This window comes from Rattus norvegicus, chromosome X, assembly GCF_021556685.1.
Source record: "Rattus norvegicus strain SHRSP/BbbUtx chromosome X, alternate assembly SHRSP_T2T, whole genome shotgun sequence".
Classification (NCBI taxonomy): Eukaryota; Metazoa; Chordata; class Mammalia; order Rodentia; family Muridae; genus Rattus; species Rattus norvegicus.
Window position 1 is genome coordinate 121,772,993 of NC_141554.1, and position 24,248 is coordinate 121,797,240.

The following is a 24,248-nucleotide window of genomic DNA, read 5'->3' on the forward strand; positions in this document are numbered from 1 at the left end:
AGTTATTAAAGATGGAGAAAAAAAAAAGAATGGTTTCAGTACTGGCCATAGTTTGGCTTGTTTTTAAAAGTTTAAAATGTTCCAGGATGCTCAGCGATACAAAAAGAAACTCTTTCTCCAAAAATAAATGAACAAACAAACAAACAAATTTGTTCAGAACATTCTTGATGTAAGCACCTACGGCACATTATTATCAAATTTATTCTAGTAAATAGTCACATGATACAAGGTATCTATTTTTTCTCGTTTACAAGTCACAAAATAAAGCTTTACAAATTGATTCAAAACATGCCACAGCGAACAAATGTATAAGCAAAGCTGTGATTCAAATTCTAGCATGAAAAGCTACACCCATATTCATCAAATTCATCAGCAAACAACAGCAGACTGCTTGAACTCACAGCGGACAGTCCAGTTTAATCCAATTACTACTACATGTTGATGAGTTACAAGGAAGAAAACCAGCCCTTCCCTATCATGTTGCTGCATTTGTATTTGCTGTCCCTGCAGACTATGGAAGCAGCTCAATGTACAAATCCAAGGGTGTAACATATTTCACCCTCAGTGGAGAAAAAAGAATAGGGGAGGGCCATAGATTTTTTCTATCACATGTGTATTTATTACTCATTGGAATCCTTTCCCTTACAAACCAGGATGTCATTTGTTCTCATATTCCAATTACCGAACTGCTAAAAGAAAACAAAAGGAGATAGAAAAATGTCTTCCAATGTTTATTTCCAACTTAGTGTTGCATGGATAGACCATCTAATTATCTAATTATCTTAATAGGTATAATGGTTGTGGCAAATTATTAATAGTTTCAATTTTATTTATAACATTCATAATATATTTTATTATATTATGATTATATTAGTGTCTTAGGGTTTTATTGATGTGAAGAGACACCATGATAATGGCAACTGATATAGGAAACCATTTAATTGGGGCTGGTTTACAGTTTCAGAGACTTATACATCTTCATCATAGTAGAGAGCATAGAGTCCTGCAGGCAGACATGGTGCTTGCTGTGCAAGGAGCTAAGAGTTCTACATCTGGATCTGCAGACAACATAAAGTAAACTGAGACACACTTCCTTCAACAACATCACATCTACTCCAATAAGGCCAGACCTCCTAATAGTGGCACTCACAATGGGGGTCATATTTATTCAAATTATACATTTAGCTAGATTACAAAGCAAAGTGTAATCGACTATCCAAAGTATATTTCAATGGCCATGAGCAGATGGATCATAGATATTTAAAAATACCAAATCATTTGATGAAGAGGCTGATTCCAATCAGAATAGAATGAAGAGTAATGACCTTGGTGAAGTACCCACTGCTTTAAAAATTCTAGTGGGTGTTTATTTCTCAGAAATCAGATGGCAGACTTTTGTAAAATTTAGAGTCTGAAGAAGAAACTCAACCCTCAATTGGGCCAATCTGAAAAGAAAATGGAAAAGTACATGTTTAGCAGATTGAGGATAAATCAATGGCTTAAGACAGTTATCATACAACAGTGGGAAAGCTTCTTTGTACATAATTACACAGGTTAAAAGACAGCATAGTCATGCAAGCATGAGGCCTGGAGATCAGAGTCATAGCACCCACCTAAAAACCTGATACAGCTCCATGCATATATAACCCCATTACTTCAAGGTTGGAGACAGATAGTTGCCTGCACGAGGACACCCTGTCTCAAAAACAAAATAAGATGAAAAAAGATCAAGGGCGACATTTGACTTAAAAATCTGGCTTCCACTTTCATATGCAGACATATGAAGATGTGCACTCATGTGTAGCATAGTCTGAGAAGAAATGTGGGTGTAAAGTGAGACTTACTTGTGTACAGTAAGTGAGACATGAAAGAAAGGAAGGATGATCTAAGGTATATTGTCTCTGCTGGCACAATGAGCAGATGCTGAAAATGTATGGGCCTCAGATCCTGCGAATATGAGACTTATTTTCAGACAATAGCATTTATTAAACCTGAAGCCTGTTATGGGTAACTCATGAGGGTAAAACTGAGTCTGGGAGGTGGCTCAGTAGGTAAAGTCCTCGATAAGCAAGCAGGAGGAACAACCTCCATATAAAATGCAGACCATTCCTGGGTCAGGAATCCAAGGGGCTTGCTAAAGAACAAGCCTAGCCTAATTGGTGAGTTCCAGGACAAGGGAAAGACATCAAAGATTGTCTTCTAGCTTCTATATGCATACAATAGTAAAGAAAGCTGATCAAAACCAGTGAGTGTTAGTCATGCATAGAAGTGTATGTTTCTTAATTACAGCACTTAGCAAACTGAGCAGAGAGATCAGACGTTCAAGGCAAGCATCAGGTACATAGTAAGAGATCTGCCTGGACCTTATCTCAAAAAACAAGAATCTTAATTACAGAAATTTTAAGGAGATAGTTCTTAAGTAACTGAATATAAACAGCAATATGATATATAAATATATAGGTTTTTTCCATCTAATAGAAGCCAGCTTAAGAGATAGGCATATAATATCCTTGTCTGCAAAATAGATCAATGCCATATTAAGAGTATACGATAGTTATGACGATTAAGTAATGTCAAGAATCAAGCACATACTACTCCCTTATCTTTGAAAGTATCAGAAACACTCTAGCAAATGTTCCCACAATTACAGACATTCTTATATTTGCATTGATAAGCTTTTAGTAGGTTGACAAGCATACAACCATTGCCTAGATACACACTTATGTTCTGTGGTTGTTTTTAGCTCCTAACACTGGCTTTCTGGTGTGTATGACACTATGAGGGATTCTTAAATAATTATGCACTACCTTTGTCCAAATGGATTTAAAGGTATCTTGTACTAAGATAGCTTTAGAGCCTATGTTTATTTGCTTGTTTCCTTACCAGACAACTGGGGTTTGCGACTTAATATGTGTGCATCAGTCATTTTTCTTAAAATGTGGATGGTATTAATATTATGGAGGCATTGTAAGTATGAAATTAATTAGTCCACGTGAAGCCCCAGAAGAATAGTAAACTGTGAATATAAGTTAGTTTGCATTTATTTTATCTGTCCTTTTAAAATTGCATGGAGCCAGAAACAATTGGTCAGTGAAAAAGAGCCTTTGCTAGTTCTGCAGAGGACCTACATTTAGTTCCCAGCACCCAAATAAAGCTGTTGAAAACATCCTGTAAGCCAACTGCGAGGCAAGCAACAACCTCTTCTGATCTGCACAGCATCTTGGTCTATATGTACATAAAATATATGCATACATTTACAGCTAAATAAAAATAAGTCTTTAAAGATACACTAAAGTGCTGATAGTGATAACACTTGCCTTTAATCCATCACTTGGAAGGTAGAGGAAGGTGGATCTCTGTGAATTCAAGGCTAGCCTACTCTACAAAGGGAGTCCCAGGACAGCCAAAGCTACATAGAGCCTTGTCTCTAAAACTAAACAAAACAAATATCCTAAAGTATACTTAGATATACTAGATGAAATTCATATCAATTCAAGTACAGTAATGACTTCAAACTGTCAGCAACATTTCCTTAAAAGGGACATTTGTTAGATAGGCTGTGGCGCCATAGGTCTTTAATACCTGTACTTGGGAGGCAGAGGCAGGTCGGTCTCTGAGTTCGAGGCCAGCCTGATATACAGAGTGAGTTCAAAACAGCCAGGACTACACAGAGAAACCTTATCTCAACCACAGTTGCGGGGGTAGTTTATTGCAAGGGCTTCAGATTAGACAAAATAAAATGAGACTGTCAAAAGACATGTTTCAAGCTGCTACCGTCTGGTGGCTTGAAGCTCCAAATCACATTTTGATTTGTATATCATTACTCTATGTCCCTGAGAAAATTTAGTTCATCATATAACTAATAACATACTCACTGTGTATTATATTGAAAGCCACACCAATGTGGCTCTATCATTTACAACAAATACCAAAATTTATTCTGAAGATAAAGGACTAAATAAATGCTAAACACAGGGTTGTCCCTGGGTTACAAGCTGGAAAAGAATTTAGTAGTTATAGATTTTCTAAGTTAGTTGAATTTGAGGGCTGCTGAGCAAGAAAAAAAAATCTACTAACCCAGACATTTTTTCATTCTAGTTGAAAGTATTCCAATTTGTTTAATTATAATGCTTTGGATAAAAAATATAAAGTTTTCATTTAAGATCATAAAATTCTATATTAAAACTTTTAAGAATGCACAAATTCAAGATTCCATGTGAATCTTGTTTGCAATGCTATGCTTTGTTACTCCTGGCCCTTTAATTGGGGATCTTTCCTTGTGTTTTGTTAATATACTAATAGAAATTTAAGTGCATAAATTTTAAGATCCATAGTTATTGAATAAAAAACAATGTAACTTTATAAGGCAATGCTCATTCAATGGTTTCAACTATCAAGGATCATCCTCATTTAGATCTATTTTATTTTGTGACTATGAATATTTTGTATTATCTGTGTACTAGATCTATACCTAGTGTCAATGGAAGTCAGAAGAAGACATAGGTTGAGAGTTGTCAGGTAGGTGACGAAATCAAACTGAGGTTCTCTACAAGAGTAAATGCTCTTAAACAACCACCAAGGCATCTCTCTATCCTATGTTGCAAGTGGAAGGAATACATGTGTACCATACTTCCTATGTAGAGATAAGTTCTTTCATTCTACTATAAATCCCAGGATTTCAGGAATTGAACTCAGATCATCTGGCTCTTATCAAGTGAGGCATCTCATCTGCTCCATGCTGTCCTTTTGAATGTGTGACTTAGGGAACATATGTGACTCTCAGTATATTATTTCTATTTTCACTGTTTGTTTGTGGAGGAGGGTGGCACTGATAGAATTCTTTTCCAAAGTATTAAACTGAACTTAGATATGTTTCTCTCAAAAAATTTGACAAATAATAAATGGAAACATGTTACAGAGTCATAAATGCAGGACCGACTAGATTGTGGTAGAGCAATTGTCTAGCATGTCCAGTTCTCTGTGTCCCATCCCTAACAAGACATACATACAAAATAAGAGGTACATAGTACACAGATAATATTAGCTCAGTTGAAACCTTTATTGATGGATCATGGTAGAAGACAAAGTTTCAGAAAAACAATGCATATATATATTCATTTAAACTATACTAAATGATATATCATAAAATAATAAAATATAATAATTAATAAAATTTAATAAAAGCCAAGAAATGTTTGAGAAAATATAACACATTTTTTGAATGGTATAAAATTGTTTTATCATGTAATGTCTTCAACTGAAAGTTCAGTTCATTGTACATAAACAGAACAATTAAGATATTTAAAACTAAAGATCCATTCATTTTACAAATTTCTAAAAATAAGTGATAGTTTGTGTTTACATTAGTATCTCCTCCAGGGAAAAAGGCAATTATGTATATTTGAACACAGAAAATTACTTGAAGATGAGGTTAAAATATATTTTTTCTAGTTCTCTGTCATTAAATTTTTTATTAGATATTTTTTATTTACATTTTAAATGTTATTCCTTTTCCCAGTTTCCAGGACATAAGCCTCCTATCAGATACCCCTCCCCTTATTCTATAAGGATGTTCCCCTCCACATCCAGTCCTCCTTCCAAACCGCCCCCGACATTCCCCTAATATGGGGGGGGCCCAGCCTTGGCAAGACCAAAGGCTTTTCCTTCCAATGGTGCCCAGCAAGGCCATCTTCTACTACATGTGCAGCTGGAACCATGGGTCAGTTCAGTTTGTCCCTGGAAGCTCTGGTTGGTTGACACTGTTGTCCTTATTGGGTTGAAAGCCCCTTCAGCCCTTTCAATCCTTTCTCTAATTCCTCCAACAGGGATCCCAATCTCAGTTCAATGGTTTGCTGTTAGCATTCACCTTTGTATTTGACATGCTCTGGTTGTGTCTCACAAGAGACAGCTACATCCAGCTTCTGTCAGCATGCACTTCTTAGCTTAATCAGTCTTATCTAGTTTTGGTGGACATATACATATATATATAGGCTGTATACCCATGTGGAGCAGGCTCTGAATGGCTGTTACTTTAGTCACTACTCCAAACTTTGCTTCCATAACCCCTCCTATGTATATTTTCATTCCCCTTTTTAAAAAGAGTGAGGCATCTGCACTTTTGTCATTCTTCTTCTTGAGATTCATGTCTGTAAATTGTATCTTGGGTAATTCGACCTTTTGGGCTAATGGGAGTACATACCATATGTGTTTTTTTGTGATTGTGTTACCTCACTCAAGATGATATTTTCTAGTTCCATTCATTTGCCTGAGAATTTCAGAAAGTCATTCTTTTTGACAGCTGAGTAGTAGTCCATCCTGTAGGTATACCACATTTTCAGTATCCATTCCTCTGTTGAAGGGTATCTGGGTTTTTCCAGCTTCTGGCTATTATAAATAAGGCTGCTATGAACATAATGGAACATGAGTGTTTGTTGTATGTTGGAGCATCTTTTGGGTATATGCTGAGAGTGTTTGAGCTGGGCCCTCAGGTAGTACTCTATCCAATTTTCTGGGGAACCTCCAGACTGATTTACAGAGTGGTCATACCAACTTGCAATCCCAACAAAAATGGAGGAGTGTTCCTCTTTCTCCACATCCTCACCAACATCTGTTGTCACCTGAGTTTTTGATCTTAGCCATTCTGACTGGTGTGAGGTGGAATCTCAGAGTTCTTTTGATTTGCATTTCCCTAAGGACTAAGGATGTTGAGCATTTATGCAGGTGCTTTTCAGTCATTGGATATTCCTCAAAGGAAAAGTCTTTGTTTAGTTCTGTACCTCATTTTTAATAAGGTTATTTGGCTGTCTGGAGTCTACCTTCTTGAGTTCTCTGTATATTTTGGATATTAGCCCTCTATCAGATGTAGGATTGGTAAAGATCTTTTCCCAATCTGTTGGTTGCCATTTTGTCCTAATGACAGTGTCCTTTGCCTTACAGAAGCTTTGCAGCTTTATGAGGTTCCATTTGTCCATTCTTGATTTTTGAGCATAAGCCATTGGTGTTTTGTTCAGGAAATTTTCCCCAGTACCCATGTGATCAAGAGTCTTCCCCACTTTTTCTTCTATTGGTTTGAGTATATCTGGTTTGATGTGGAGGTCCTTGATCCACGTGAACTTACTATTTATACAGAGCAATAAGAATGGATTGACTTGCATTCTTCTACATGCTGACCTCCAGTTGAACCAGCACCATTTGTTGAAAATGCTATCTTTTTCCATTGCATAGTTTTAGCTCCATTGTCAAAGATTAAGAGACCATCGATCTGTGAGTTCATTTCTGGGTCTTCAATTCTATTCCACTGATCTACCTGCCTGGCTCTGTATCAATACCATGCAGTTTTTATCACTATTGCTGTGTAATACTTCTTGAGGTCATGGATGGTGATTCCCCCAGAAAATCTTTTATAGTTGAGGATAGTTTTCAATATCCTGGATTTTTTGGTATTACAAATGAATTTGCAGATTGTTCTTTCTAACTCTGTGAAGAATTGAGATGGAATTTATATGGGGATTGCATTGAATCTGTAGATTGCTTTTGGCAAAATGGCCATTTTTATTATATTTATCCTGACAATCCATGAGCATGGGAGGTCTTTCCATCTTCTGAGATCTTCTTCAATTTCTTTCTTCAGAGACTTGAAGTTCTTGTCACAGATCTTTCACTTGCTTGGTTAGAGTCACACTGAGGTATTTTATGTTATTTCTGACTATTGTGAAGGGCGTCATTTCCCTAATTTCTTTCTCAGCCTGTTTGTTTTTTGAGTAGAGGAAAGATACATATCCAGTCTGATAAACTATATATTTTTATTGGAGAATTGAGTCCATCATTGTTAAGAGATGTTAAGGAATACTGTTTGTTGCTTCCTGTTATTTTTTTTATTTCTTTTTTTTTTTTATTAACTTGAGTATTTCTTATATACATTTCGAGTGTTATTCCCTTTCCCGGTTTCCGGGCAAACATCCCCCTCCCCCCTCCCCTTCCTTATGGGTGTTCCCCTCCCAACCCTCCCCCCATTGCCGCCCTCCCCCCATAGACTAGTTCACTGGGGGTTCAGTCTTAGCAGGACCCAGGGCTTCCCCTTCCACTGGTGCTCTTACTAGGATATTCATTGCTACCTATGGGGTCAGAGTCCAGGGTCAGTCCATGTATAGTCTTTAGGTAGTGGCTTAGTCCCTGGAAGCTCTGGTTGCTTGGCATTGTTGTACTTTTGGGGTCTCGAGCCCCTTCAAGCTCTTCCAGTTCTTTCTCTGATTCCTTCAATAGGGGACCTATTCTCAGTTCAGTGGTTTGCTGCTGGCATTCGCCTCTGTATTTGCTGTATTCTGGCTGTGTCTCTCAGGAGCGATCTATATCCGGCTCCTGTCGGTCTGCACTTCTTTGCTTCATCCATCTTGTCTAATTGGGTGGCTGTATATGTATGGGCCACATGTGGGGCAGGCTCTGAATGGGTGTTCCTTCAGTCTCTGTTTTAATCTTTGCCTCTCCCTTCCCCGCCAAGGGTATTCTTTTTCCTCATTTAAAGAAGGAGTGAAGCATTCACATTTTGATCATCCGTCTTGAGTTTCGTTTGTTCTAGGGATCTAGGGTAATTCAAGCATTTGGGCTAATAGCCACTTATCAATGAGTGCATACCATGTATGTCTTTCTGTGATTGGGTTAGCTCACTCAGCTTCCTGTTATTTTTGTTGCTAGAGTTGGAATTAAATTTGTATGTCTCTCTTCTTTTGGTTTCATTGCAAGAAAATTACTTTCTTGCTTTTTCTAGGGTGTAGTTCCCCTCATTGTGTTGGAGTTCTCCATCTATTATCATTTGTAGGTCTGGATTTGTAGAAAGATAATGTGTACATTTGGTTTCCTCATGGAATATCTTGTTTTCTGCATCTATATTAATTTAGAGTTTTGCTGAACATAGTAGCCTGAGCTGGCAGTTGTGTTCTCTTAGGGTCTGTATGACTTCTGCCTAGGATCTTCTGGCTTTCATAGTCTCTGGTGAGAAGTCTGGTTTAATTCTAGTAGGTCTGCCATTATATGTTACCTGACTTTTCCCCTTACTGCTTTTAATATTCTTTGTTTTGTGCATTCAGTATTTTGACTATTATGTGATGGGAGGAATTTCTCTTCTGGTTCAATCTATTTGGAATTCTGTAGGTATCTTGTATGTTTAAGGGCATCTCTTTCTTTAGGTTAGGGAAGTTTTCTTCTATAATTGTTGAAGGTATTTACTGGCCCTTTAAGTTGGGAGTCTTCACTCTTTTCTATACCTATTATCCTTAGGTTTCATCTTCTCATTGTGTCCTGGATTTCCTGGATGTTTTGTATTAGGAGCTTTTTGCATTTCACATCTTCTTTGGCGGTTGTGTTGTTGATATCTTCTGTCCCTGAGACTCTTTCTTCTATCTTTTGTATTCTTTTAGTGATGCTTGCATCTATGTTTTCTGATTTCTTTCCTAGGCTTTCTATCTTCAGGGTTGTCTCCCTTTGTGATTTCTTTATTGTTTCTATTTCCATTTTTAAATCCTGGATGGTTTTGTTCAATTCCTTCACCTCTGTTTGCATTTTCCTGTATTTCTTTATGGGATTTCTGTGTTTCCTCTTTAAGGGCTTCTACTTGTTTACTTGTATTGTCCTGTATTTCTTTCAGGGAGTTATTTAAGTCCTTCCTAAAGTTCTCCATCATCATCTTAAAATGTGATTATAAATCCAAACCTTGTTTTTCCAGTTTGTTTGGTATCCAATATTTGCTTTGGTGAGAGAACTGGGTTCAGATATTTTTAAGTAGTCTCGGTTTCTGTTGCTTAGTTCTCCCTGTGCTTGCCTCTTACCATCAGGTTGTCTCTGGTGTTAGCTTGTTTTGCTGTCGCTGACAGTGGCTTGACACCCCTGTAGGACTGTGTGTCAGCACTCCTGTAGACCTGTGTTTCAGGTGAATCTGGGAACAGAGAAGTGTTCCTGGGTTTGTGTGACCTGAAGCCTCCAGGCAGATTGGTCTTGTCTCTTCTCTCAGGTGTCTAGGCACTGCTGGTGAATGACCTTCAGCTCTTGTGGCAGGCAGAAACCTGAAGGTTCCTGCCCCTGACTACTCCTAGGTCCCTGTGTGACTTCCTCTTGGGTCAGGAATGTGGGCAGAAAGTAGGTGTCTCCTCTGATTTCATGGGATTGTACATATTTCTGTGCATCCAGCTCTCTCCCCCACAGGATTTGGGTGCAGGGAGTTGTGGAACTGGTTCAGTTCACTTCTGGGCAAAGGCAGAAAATTACTAACACATTGTTTTATAGATGTGACTAAACACACAAAAAGTATGTAAAATCCACAAATAGAAAACACAAAGATGGGGCTGGGGATTTAGCTCAGTGGTAGAGCGCTTACCTAGGAAGCGCAAGGCCCTGGGTTCAGTCCCCAGCTCCGAAAAAAAGAACCAAAAAAAAAAAAAAAAAAAAAGAAAACACAAAGATGAAAGTTAGCTGACATAAATGACAATGGCTATGTTTATGATTTGGAAACATTTGGAGACTTCCATAACATAAAATAATATGCACTATGAAAGAAAAGGAAACCATCAAATTATGGCACCAGCAAAAAGGAACCAGAAAGTGAAACTGAATAACAAATCTAGAATACTGTCTTGGTTACTATTCTATTACTGTAAGAAGATACCATTTAGATGGTGGTTTGGTTAATCTTTCAGAGGGTTACTCCATGATCATTATGATGAAGAACATGGTGCTGAGACAATATCCAAAAGCTTATATACTGATACATGGCCAGTAGGAAGTGAGAGAGACAAGACCTGCAGGCATGGGCTTTTGAAACTTCAAAACTCACCTTTAGTAAAACACTTTCTCCAACAAGACCACCTGTCTTAATCCATCCCAAACAGTTCCATGCAGTGACATATACAATATAAAATAAATACCTCATATTTTAAAGACAGAGCAAAATAAAAATATAAGTAAAATTTAAAAAAACACAGAAGAAAAAAAGCCATTTGAACAGGGGTTATAAAGAATAATGAGAATAAGAAATATAATCATCAAGTGTAAATGGTTAGGACTGAAGTAAGTGACAGAGATATTCCAGTGGTTGAGTGTTCATGACTCTTGCAAAGGACTAAAATTTGGTTTCTAGCTCCCTTGTTAGGTACAGGAGGAACTTAGCCAAGCAGGCCCAGTCACAATGCTGAAGGATGCTCTGCTGATATTTCCACCCGAGCCAACCTGGTGTATGCCAGCATGGCTAGGAACTGTTGATACTAGATAGGGTGAGGGAGCAAGCCAATGAGAAAGAGACAATGTCACATCTGGCTACTTGAGAGCCAATGAAATGCTGGAAAGCATACAAAGGTTTGCCAGCTCCTGCAATAAACAACTGTGCTTTTGTCACTTACCTCATTGCCTGAGTTGGTGACATTGACTCTGCAAGTTAGTGACTTCTTACTCACCCACAAAGGTCTTGGTCAGGGTCACAAGCAACAATTAGGTGGCTTACAGCTACTTATAATTTGAGTTCCAGGTGAACCAGTGCCCTCCTCTGACTCTTCTTGCATCTGCGAATATTTGTAGCACATAGCCACACACTGAAACACACACACACACACACACACACACACACACACACACACACACACGGTAATAAATACAGTGTTAAAATATTTTTAAAAGGCTATATAAATCACAATTTCCTTAAGTAGAAATAAAGTAACTTTAGGATCAATAACAATGCAATTTATAGATCACAATATTGGAGGTTGCTGACAAGTAAATGTCAACATGAAGAGAATACTAGATATTGGAGAGCTCAGCCATAAGTGGGAAATAAATAACACAACCCTATTTCTAAGACTGAGGGATCTTCAGAAAGAGAGGATAAAAAGAAGGTAAGAACCACAGGTGGTAGTTAATTTCAAGGAAACATTGTTTTTCAGTTACAATTGGATAGATACACATATGAACTCCCAGCAATTGTGACAGTATGAATAAGTTCTGCACAAGCTCCAGCAAAACAAAAATCCCAAATGAAAGGAGGGAAATGAACTCAAAATCTTGGGCTTAGCTGAGTGGTTATTAAAATGTGGTAATAGCTAGGAGATGGAGAATTATTTTTTTTATAGATGTCAACACTGGTAAGTCAACTACAATCTAGAACAAACTCCACTCCCACCAGTAGTATGTGAGCAACACAAACTGGACTCAGTAGGGATGGGGGTGGGAGACTCAAAGTTGAATAGTTAGAGAGGTGAGCCTCTAGGAGGTAAATATAGTGAGGGCATAGGAAGTAAAAGGTAGAAGAAGTTTGGCGAAGAGGGTAGATGTCACTGAAATACAGAAATGTTCAAAGAATTAGTAAAGATCTTTTATGGAAAAGAGTAAATACAATTCAATTTATTAAGCAGCACACTGGAGACAGCTGGAGAAGTGGGCACAGGAAGCAGAAGACAACCACCAAATATGATATAGCAGTCAAGAAATACAAGGGGTAACAAAAAAAGGTACAATCTACTTAGAGTTAACATGCAGAAAACTACAGAGTAGTCAGTGTGTATAGTGATAAGGAAAAGGGGCATAAATTTAAAGAGATGTTGATGACCTAAGGAAAAAACATGTACATACAAACAATCAAGTGCCACTGTATAATAGCAAAGAGATTAACTATACAAGGAAAAGAAAAAGTAATTTCCAAGAGAATAAATTAAGAATCATTATTTATACTAGCAGATGGCAGATGCCCGTGGGACTGTAACTACACAGCTATGAGATAATATACCTGTCTGTATAGAAATTATTATTTAATAACTGAAGGGAAATGTCAATAATAGTCCCTAATGAATAAAATTCATGAGAGTTGTATTATTTAAGAAAGGTAACTAAATACAGAGACATAGGCAAAGATGTAAAGCAAAGCAGAGAAGAAAACACTATTGAATATGTGTATCTATCTTGAAAGAAATTTTGCCTGAATGTTCAATTTATTGGGGAAAGGATAACAGGAAATCAAATAATAAAACTTAAGAAGAAAAAGCACAATAAATATGTTAAATGTGTTTGCTCCTTATGATTTTCATAAATAAAAACTTATTAACTAATTCATTACCTGAGGTGGAAAAAAATTTCAAATTTCAAATTTAGAAGTAAAAATTACAAATTTGACAATAATGAACAGCCAAAAATATTGACCTAAATTCAAAACAAAGCAAGAAAAAAGTCCAAACAGGAAAAATGGGGCAAATAAAAGTACATGAAAAAGGTGTAAACAGACACTATTGAAATTGGCATTTGTGACCAGACAGATGATGCAGTCTTTTGGAGGACTCAGGTTCAGTTCACAGAACTCTCCTGGTGTCTCACAAGCGTCTATAACTTGTTCCAGGGAATTCATTGTTCTCCTCTTGGTACCACACACATGTGGTGCACAGACATACATGCAGATATATGCGCATACACATAAATTTTAAAAATTAGGTACCTATTTGCAACTGACAACAGAAAAGCATATATCTGCATATGAAGCTATAGGTATATAAATATTTCAAAAGGATGAAAATGGTTAATAGTGGGAGAACACATAAAGCATTAATGATGAATAAATATAAGAAATCTACTGGATGTGAGAATTTTAATTAATAACATATTCAAGCATTTGACTTTGTCTGACTACAAAATATCTATAATATAGAATAATTTTACTAAAAATTTAACCATTTTATTATCTGTGTACCCCACAACATATTGCACTTTAAAAATCATAACTAAAATCTGTTTTGAAAAATTAATATTAAGCAAAAAGCTTAAGATATTATTTTAAAGTATGTAAAGGAGAACAAACAAGATTGGTAAACCAATCAAGATATCTAGCATTCATTAGACAAAGATCAATAAGGCAGAATGGGATCAATTTTCTATTTTCATCTAAAAGATAGAGAGAGGCCATGCACACACATTTTCAATCTTCATAGATATATAACTTATGGTAAAAGGATGGGCATATCTACTTTAAAGGGGTCCATGGTGTATTATTTACTTTTTCTGTTTTGTAGACAGCTTAAGGAATAAAGAGTAAAGTTGATATCAATTCATACTGAAGTAGAAACTTAAAGGTTGCATAGATAATCAGTTGGATGGTGTTTTGCTGGGGCAAACACAGAAAGGAACGTTTAGCTGAAGTGAACACAGATGGAAGATTAAGGCAGACTCATGAAGGAACATTTTGCTGAAGCAGACACAGGAGAGAGGATGTTCTGCTAAAGCAAGCACGTGAAAGGACACACAATGAAGGCTTCTTTGCTAATGACACGCATGAGGCTGAGCTAGACTTGCTTATAGACACTTGTTGGTCTCCTGTCTTTGCTGATCTTAGCTTTACTGAGAGAGGCACAGTCATGAACTTCCTGGAGTTCCTGAGGGTCCCTCCTGCTGACTTGTGCTGAGGCTGAGGTGTGACTGTCTTTACTAGGTAGTGCCACCACTGCAGATTTATGTTTGCTAACCCAACTCTACTGAACTGGAATGATGATGTATCCATGAAGTGTTTGCAGGTAGATTGAGCTGCTTCTGTTGAACTGTGAACTGAAGTGACAATTTTCAGACCACACAGACAGGAATTGCTCAACAAATCCTTTTTATACAGATCCACTTCCCCTGTATCCTTTCTCTTTTACTAGCTTTGGTGGGTTGTGGGTTAAACAGGAAGTTAAAGCATTTATTTGTGATAGCCAGAAGCTGGAAACTACCCAGATATCTCACAACATTAGAATGGATACAGAAAATGTGGTTCATTTGCACAATAGAGTATTACTCACCTATGAAGAATGAGAACATCCTGAGTTTTGCAGGTAAATGGATGGAATTAGATACTGAGTGAGGCAATTCAGACCCAAAAGGACATGCATGGTATATACTCACTAATAAGTGGATATTAGCCCCCCCCCAAAAAAAGTACAGAATACCCAAGATATGCTCCATAGAACTCAAATAGGTCAACAAGCTGAAGGGCCCAAATGAGGGTGCCCAAGTCCCACTTGGGAGAGAGAAGAAAGCAACCACAAGGAGGGAGAGGGAGGAAGGGATCTAGGAGGGAAAGGGGATGAGGGTGGTGGGAGAGGGGAACATGATCTTGTATTGGGTGGGGGAAAAGGACAAAAGCCCTGAGAGCCAGCAGAAAGAATGAAAACAGGCAACCTTGGGAGGTAGTAGGATGGGAGGACCCTCCAGAATGTACCAGAGATCTGGGAGGTGGGAGACTCTCAAGACTCAAAGGGAGGAACCCTGGATGAAATGCTCTACAGTGAGAGGGAACTTTCACCTGCAGGAAAAAGACAGGTCATCAAGTGAGGAGTGGGGTTGCTATCTCACAGTCAAAACTCTAGCCCATAATTGTTCCTGTCTGAAAAAACTGCAGGGATGGAAATGGAGAAGATCCTGAGGAAAAGAAGGTCCAGCGACAAGCCCAAAGTGGGATCCAGCTCAAGGGGAGGCCAGAGACCTGACATAATTACTGAAGCTATGGAGCATTCATAAAAAGGACCTATCATGACTGCCCTCCAAAAGACCCAACAAGTAGCTGAAAGAGTCAGATGCAGATATTTACACCCAACCTATGAACAGAAGCTGCTGACCCCTGTGGTTGAATAAGGAAAAAAAAAAGCTGAAAGAATCTGAGGAGGAGGGCAATCCTGTACCAGCCGTCTCAATTAACCTGGACCCCTGAGATCTCTCAGACACTGGATCACCAACCAGGCAGCCTACACCAACTGAGATGAAGCCTCCAACACATATACAGCAGAGGACTCCCGGGTCTGGATTCAGTCAGAGAAGATGCACCTAACCCTCAAGTGACTGGAGGCCCCAGGAAGTTTAGAGGTATGGTGGGTGGGTGGGGTAGAGTAGGCAGGAAGTACGGGATGTGGAACATTTGGAGGGTGGACTGAGAGGGAAATAAAGTCTGGAGGGCAAAAAAAGAAATAATAATAATAATAATAATAATAATAATAATAATAATAATAGTAATAATCTTAGATTAAAAAATTAAAAATGTTACTTCTTCAAAAATAAAAAAGAACCATCATTAAATAGAAGAATTGAAAAAATATTAGTTACACCTAGTCATAGGGTACAATCTGTCAAGATGGCAATTCTGGCAATGGTTTGCGGCAGCTGTTCACATTGTTACCACAGTCTAGAAGCTGAAAGACAGTTTTCTTCCTCTTTTTAACTCTCCTTTCTCCTTTTTTCTTCTTAACAGTTCATGGAAATGTGCCATCCTTAACACTTTCTTGTTGGGAGAGATGTCCTTGAAGCCCTCTATTATTGATGTTATTATTATGGTTAGCATTAAGTATGACTGGGTTCATAGAAAATCCCCAGCCAGCTGTAGAAGACTAGTACAAATGTGGTGGTCAAAATGAATAATAATATGATATGTCAAGATACCCAATGTGATGACCTCTAACCTTTCTGAAAAACCAACATCCTGCTGACTAATAGATATGACAAACCTGTGACCTTTCTGACATCCTGTCAACATCAGCCGATTCCCTGACCACACGAATATTGTGTCCTTGGCCTGCATAAATGTTTCTTACTAACCCCCCTCCCTCTGTTACCCATGTTATGGTAAAAATTCAGCCTTGGGGAAAAATAAAATTGTCCCCTTGATCAGACTCTTGTCCTGGCGTCCTTCTTCACATCTTTTGTACCCCATTCTCTTCCAGGTACGCCCAGCACCGTCGTTGACACCTTCTTACCTCAGTTAACTTAATAAAGATAATTCTCACAGTTGTAACTAGAGGCTTCTCACCTAGGTAATTCTGGATCCTTTAAATTAGACAATATTAACTCTTTTTAGACAGTGTCCTTTTAGAATTTTGTATATACACATTAAACATAATTGAGTACTAATAATTAGTCAAAAAGGTAATTCAAAAATGCCCTATCAAGTAGGCTCTTTAGAATAAAAATACTAAAAATAAAAATTGTTTTAAATCCAGTTCACTTTTAAATATCAAAACTTATTTTGAATAGTGCTTATGATGGAAAGGAAATGGAAATTACAAAATAACTATAAAGAATCTTCATGTGTAGACGTTGAAATATTACAATACTCAAAAGAATTTACTTCAGGTGAAGTGGTAGGGAAATAAATGTATACTTATTTTACATATGCAGAAACTTTAAAGATTTATCCATTTTAATACATTTTAATAAGGTAAATCATACAATGAGATTAATTTAGTAAAAGTTGAAGGAAAAAGACATTTTGAAAGCAAAGGGAGAGTGTAATATAAAATACAATTAAAAACAGCTCAGGCATGTAAGATGATGTCATTCAGGTGAAGGCAGGTACAAGATAGAATGAGGACTGTCATTGGACGAGAAGGAAGGATGGGCAGGAGAAAAGATTTAGAGAGAGGAGGAGACTGGAGCGAAGGAGAAGAAGGAGCGGAGAGAACATGGAGGCTGATGTTAAGATTCCTCTCTGCACATTTACAGGTTGTTATGAATATTCTTAAGGGATAGATGTGTACAGGGCTTTGTATGTCTAGGTGGGCAATTATCAATTGGTTGTAAGTTAATTGTGTGAATGTATTGTAATTGTGCATTTAATACATAAATCTGGTTGTTGGGTTCTAGTTTGTTGAGTAAAGATTTCATTGGGTGTTGGGAGTGTAAACAGAGTTTGTGACAGGAACCTGTGCTAGTCTGTAGAATGCTTAGGATTAGCATGGTGTGGAGCTATGGTAGCATGGACCGCTGAATGATATGTGAGTCTCAGAAGTGGTAACAACCGTCAAGGGGACACTGTGTGAAAGAGGTAAGAGAGAAACAATAGAGTGTGTGGATCCTTGGGAGTGGGAACCCGCAGGAACCAGGACAGGTGTTATCTATTATAATTTTACAGCAACACAGGCAAACATTGGGTATATTAAGAAGACTAATTATTAGTACTCAATTATGTTTAATATGTTTATAACAAAATTCAAAATGGACAAAGTTCTGCCAATACTAAATATGAGAGAAACACAAAGATTCTAGGTTTAAAGGGGATTATGACTACACATGAAGATGATTTCATTTCCCAATATATGATATCCTAAAGATAAGTCTTTAAATTTTTATGCCAAAATTTTTGCATACATAATAAGCAATTTATATACCAAAATTGATGTAGGGAGAAATAGAAAACTCAAATAGATCACAGTCCTAGTTACTACTTCTATTACTATAGTGAAACACCATGACCAAAAACAAATTGAGAAGGAAAGGGTTTATTTGGCTTAGACTTCGATATTACAGTTGAGTAATGAAGGAAGTTAGGACAAGAACACACACAGGACAGGAATCTGGAGGCAGTAGCTGATGCAGAGATCATAGATGGGTGCTGCTTACTGGCTTGCTTTTCATGCCCACCTGCTTTCTTATAGAACTCAGGACTACCAGTCCAAGGAAGGCACCACCCATAATGGGCTAGGCCCTGCTACTAAATAAGAAAATGCTCCACAGACATACTGACAGCCCAATATTATGGAGGCATGTTTTAAATTGAGGTTTTCTCCTCTCAGATGGCTATAACTTGTGTCAAGTTGACATAGAACTAGCCAGTACAATCTCCAAATTTAGAAACATAAATGGATTCATGTAAAATTTTTTTCATCTTTGGGAGATACCTTAGTTAGTGTAAGACTTAATGCACAAAAATGAATGCCTGTGTTTGGATATACAGTCCTCCTATTAAAGGCGAGCACAGGATAGTCTGTGACTTTAGCACTGAGGGCATCAAGAGGACCCCTGGAGCTTTTTAGTTAGCTTATCCTAATTAATAAGCTGAAGGTTCAGAGAAAGACTCTTGCCTCAAAAACAACAACAAAACGTGTGCAGCAACTGAGGAAGGTACCCAGCATCAGTCTCTTTACTGTTCTACATAAAATCTGCTCATATCACCCCGTCATGTCCTTGAAATGAATTGTCTTTCCTTCATGATTGTCTTTATTACATAACATTTAAACAAATGTGTCTTCAGACTTGAGTGCACCTGAATCCTTTACAGATTTTTTTTATCACACCAAGTATATTAAAGTCAGGGTTTTATGAATGCTAGGCAACCCTGCTTCACAAATACGAATGGATTCATTTCCATAATAATTATAAAAAACAGAAATGGTTATCACTGCTTTCAATGGGGAAATGAATGCACAACAACATGAAATAATAGCTTAGTCAATTATCCAAAACTAGTTGGTTACAGACTGGGATGGGAACAGAGAGAGTTCAGCTCTAGGAGCTATCATCTGCTTATCTCTAATTGTCCTGTTATGCAACAAGGGTAACCTTGCAACAGTGCAAAATTAATCATATGATTTCACTACCAAAATACTCTTATATTTTTTAAATTTATGTATATGTGTGTGCCTACCTGTCTATATGTTTGCATAGACTCTTGATGAAGCGAGAAGAGCGTATCAGAATTCATGCAATGTACCTGGAGTTACAGAAAGAGCATCAAGTGCTCCCCAGCCTTCCAGAATGGTTTTTTTTTTTTTTGGATTAACAATCCTTAGTAAATTTAGGAAAGAAGAAATAGAAAGGCCATATAATGACCAAGAAAAATGTTTTAACTTTTGGTCTCTATCCAACAAAGCACTTTTAACTTTGATCTCTATCTAGCAAATATCTTATGCTCTAGTTGTACTGATCTGGTCCCTATACCATGAGTGTCAAAAATGCTAATTCTTTTGGATCCTCTTTCTACCTGGTTAAGTGTAATTCTTTAGTTCAAACATCACTGCCTCATAAAATTTACTCTGATCCCTGTTAAGCATCATAGAATTTGGTACAGCTATAAGTTTGCCTTTTGTGTGCTTTTGTTATTTGTGATAATTTATTATTAGACTTCATTGGAAGACTAAGACCAAAGGATTTTTCCCTTGAGACCTTATCATCAGAATTTAGCACAGAACCTGATTCAATAATGTCTACTAAATAAGAATTTGAGGGACAGCTTTAAGGATGGAGGGAAAGAAGGAGAAATAAGAAAGGAAAATGGAAGGAACAAAGGAAAACTAATACAGTGTAGAAGGGGAGATCAAGAATCCTTAAATCCACGTTTCCCTGATGCCAGAGACTGCTATATAGTTTTCTGTGATGTAAACTGGAAATTTCAAAAGATATGCATAGCCTCATTTGAGTGCTCTTAAAATATTTATTATCTGTGATGTGACAGATACTGTGCTAGGATAAATGGTAGTATGTGAATGTGAGTGTATATACAGATGTGTCTGGGTATATGTATATATTTTATGAATAGATTATCAATAATCTCTGATACAAGGACTACAGGTTTGAAAATATTTTTCAATAGAGCAAACAAGAAGCACCAATAAAATAATTGATGTACTCTGTAGAACAAGAAAGTGATTTATGTAGATTTCACAGTCCCCTTATGCAATATTTTTTGCTGCTTCTTGAGGAAAAAAACACAAATATTTCATCAGTTTTTTTAAAAAAGATTATCAAAGGAGATGCTGAAAATCATTGCTAAACTTGGACTTCATGTGGTGTTTCTTCTTTTTGACTGACTCTATAAATATTATTCCCTGGTCTTAGGGCACTGGAAGCTGTCATTCTGTTTTTCTTAGGACATGTCTAATATGATCCTCTTCAACATTTAAGAGAAAATTTATTAAATGTCATATAGAGAATTTATGTACTTCTTCAGCTTGCTTCCCCAAGGGCTGCCATCTTCCATAATCATGGAATATTTATGAAAATAAAGAAATTAATGGGGATATGATGTTACTAACTGTAGACTTTCTTTAAGTTACAATTTCCATTAATTCCTTTATCTGTATTATCTGTATCCAAGACAAGGTCTCACACTTCATTATGTCTTTGTGACCTTTTGTGTTCTGGGATGGCTACTTGGTCTTTTGCCTTTTATGACTTTGATACTTTTAGAAAGTCCAAGGAAGGTATTTTCTCAAGTTATGGCCAGACAAAAGCTCATTTCTGTCTTGTCTGATGTGTTCTCATCGTGAGATTAAAATTATGAATTTCTGAATACAAGGAAATTACAGGTCAAAAAGATCATATTAACTTGCTTACCTGGCAAAACAAACGTCTACCAGGTTTCTGCACTGTCAGGACACTTTTTCTTTATTTTTGGGTAGAGATTTTGAGGGCATTTGAATACTGTATTGCTTAAACTTTTGCCTACTATTCCCAGTATTTCCCAGAAGATTTTTGTTTTTGTTGTCTTCACGATTGCTGTCTTGAGATAAGGTTTTGAATTGTGCTACCAGCCTAACCTTGGACTTGCTACAATTCTCCTGCCTCAGCATCCCAGGTGATGAGGTTACTAACAAAAGGTAAGACACCTAGATACTAGTAAACTATTTTTTTTGAGAGTCTCCTGTAGCTTTATTCACCACTTATATACCCAAGTCTCCAGGTAGAAAATAACTGGGAAGCACAGTGGGAAACCCTGGCTCCTGACTACCTGGCTCGTGACTTTGGTAACAAAAGACCAACTAGGAGACCTGAATTAATTAGGGAGAAATCCCAGAAGACCAGCCTAAATCTCAAGGATAAAGGCTGAGGAAGTAAAAGGCAGAAGTAAATTGACCACCACCCAGGTGTGGTCCAGGTGTGTCAGTTCCACATGCATCAGCCGGGCTCAGCAGAGGTCATGCAGTGGAGATATCGGGTGTTTACTACTTGGTCTTTTCTTCCTGTGCCGTAAATACATGGGAGAGGCCTCTGTCCAACAATCCCATGACTTTTACTGTGGCCATGCAGTTACAAAGCGGCCAGGCCCAAATCCAATATGGCACTACATCTCCCCCGTTATTCTTTTATAAAAAACCATTAGGTGGAAGTAGTGGTCTGAGAGAGATCAGACATGCCTCACAGAGTGCCCAGCTCGGCCATGGCGAGCCACTCTTGCAGTTAGGACTGCACCCCAATGGCTAGAAATGAACTTATGCTGTAACACACCGTTCTGGGCTATACGTGTGTGTTTATTGGGGGAGAAACTGGGCAGAGGAGCATTTGACCGGTCCGTACACTTAAATGGGGTGTAGCTAACTCTGTCTTAGGATCGACCTCTCAGACCCCAGCCTCTCTGTCATAGGACCACCTTGTCGCCCTCAAGGCTCCATGTCTAGATTGGTCAAGGGTCAGAGGAAGTTGCCCGTCGCTGAGAATAGCTACATTAGGTCATCTTCTCATTCCTCTTACTTGAGCCCAGGGGCGAAGGAGCAGGGGCCAGAAGGCATTAATTTAAGAGATTGTGGAAGTTGAGCCTCTCCCGATAAGTAGTGGGCACCTCATCTGGTTCTCCTCAGCTGCTACCACCAAGGGCCGTAGTCAAGCCGCTCCTATAATGAAATTTAGAATTCCTAATTGTTAGCAACTACTCCAGAAAGTTCACCCACTGTGCTTGCCTAACAATAGATTGGGGGAGGGTAACTCCAGACACTGCAGACACAATGGCTGCAGCAGTAATGGCTGCCACAATAGCAGCGAAAATGCCAAGGTCTTTCCCAGGACAGTTCAGGATCAGTCATTCTTCTCTGGAGCAACCAGCAGGCAATGGAACCATGTCTGAGATCTGCAAAACCAGGGCAGAGTTCCCCAGTCCACAGCAGCTTCCAGCAAGCAGCAGTGCACAGAGGGTCGGAGCGCAGGCCGCGATGGGACAGGACACAATGACTGCAGCAATGCCAGAATTTCTGTGATGACAAAAGATGAGGGGGAATCCTCCATCTTCCTCTCAGGGCAGAGGAATGACTCCAGGGACTCGAACCACGAGAGCTGAATCTTCATGCTCCCAGGATCAGCATGTCTCACCAGACACTCAGGCAGCTGGCACACTCCTGCAGCATCCTGTAGAAAAAACACAAACATTCCCTCTTCCCCATAAAAAATACCTGGACAGGATCATGCCAATATGTGGGTCTTTCTATTTCACCTAGGCAGAAGTATGCCTAGTTGTAGGGTGCCATAAACCTTGGCATCCAAATTTTAAAATTGAAATAAAAGGAGCATTATTTAGCATACAGGGATAACTCTCCCTTTTTATTTATAAAGATATAGAAAAGATATTATTTATTAAGGTAAGTCCTCGAGGATTAAATTGAGGACACTGAGCACTTGTATTTATAAATTGACTTGTATACCAAATTATTGTCTCCAGCATTATTGTTTTGGATATATAAAGAATGAGATTTTTTGACTAATTGTTCTTATGTAAGGCCTATAATCTGCCTGGTATTATTGTCCTCCCTTGCTAAGGGGTCCAGGCAATCCAGTTTGAGTTCTTAAGTGGCCTATAAAGGAACAGTACTTAGTGCTCTTAACCACTAAGCCATCTCTCCAGCCCCTCACCAGCTTTATTTACCTAAACATAAGCATTAATTAGAAATGTCAAATCCTGTAAACAAGGTCCAGATTTAGCCTTGTTTAGAAATCCCTGAGTTGGCAGGGTGAGGCTGGGCGTTGAAAGTAAGCAAATGAAATCTTCCTCTTTTCATGAGGGTGTGTTATCAACTCCATTACCATTTTCAAGGAGCTGGGTCTATGGTTTTGTTTAGTTCTCTGAGCCAGAGCACTAAAAGGACAGTGAGTTGTCAGACAATTCACACTGAAATCATCACTCACTGATTTTATGTAGAAAACCTGCCTCTAATAAAGCATTAAGTAATTGTAAAATTTGAGGGCTAGTAGTATCTTAAAAAAAAAAGGAAAACTTTTTAATCAATTGTAAAACCACAAGCCACAAATTGGCTATCAGCGTATGAATTGAAAGCTTGATTTTTAACATTTAAAAACAGTGGCTACAGCACGTAATTTAATCATCTGTGCTGAAGCAGGGGAAACTCAAGAGAATAAACAAGTGATCCAATCATACATGTAGCCTTTTCATTAGATGAACCACCTATAAATACACTAAGCGCATTTTCTATGGGTTGCCTGCACAAATTTACAGTAAATACAAAAGCATGCGAGTAAAATTATGAATTTTGCCTGAAATTTGTATATGTAATAGGCCAAATATCAGTATTTTGTAATAACCAATTAAATTGCTGTTTGGACTAAGGTATGTTTCACCAGGTTTCTTTTTAAAATACTTCCATGACTCTAGCCTACAATTCTGTATTAACACAGCTGAAGTTTTATCTCCAATGTGCGTAACAAAGACCTAAGTCCTCTGGTAAGGTGAGGTACTTAGCCAATTAACATATCCTTAGAAGCTTAAAATT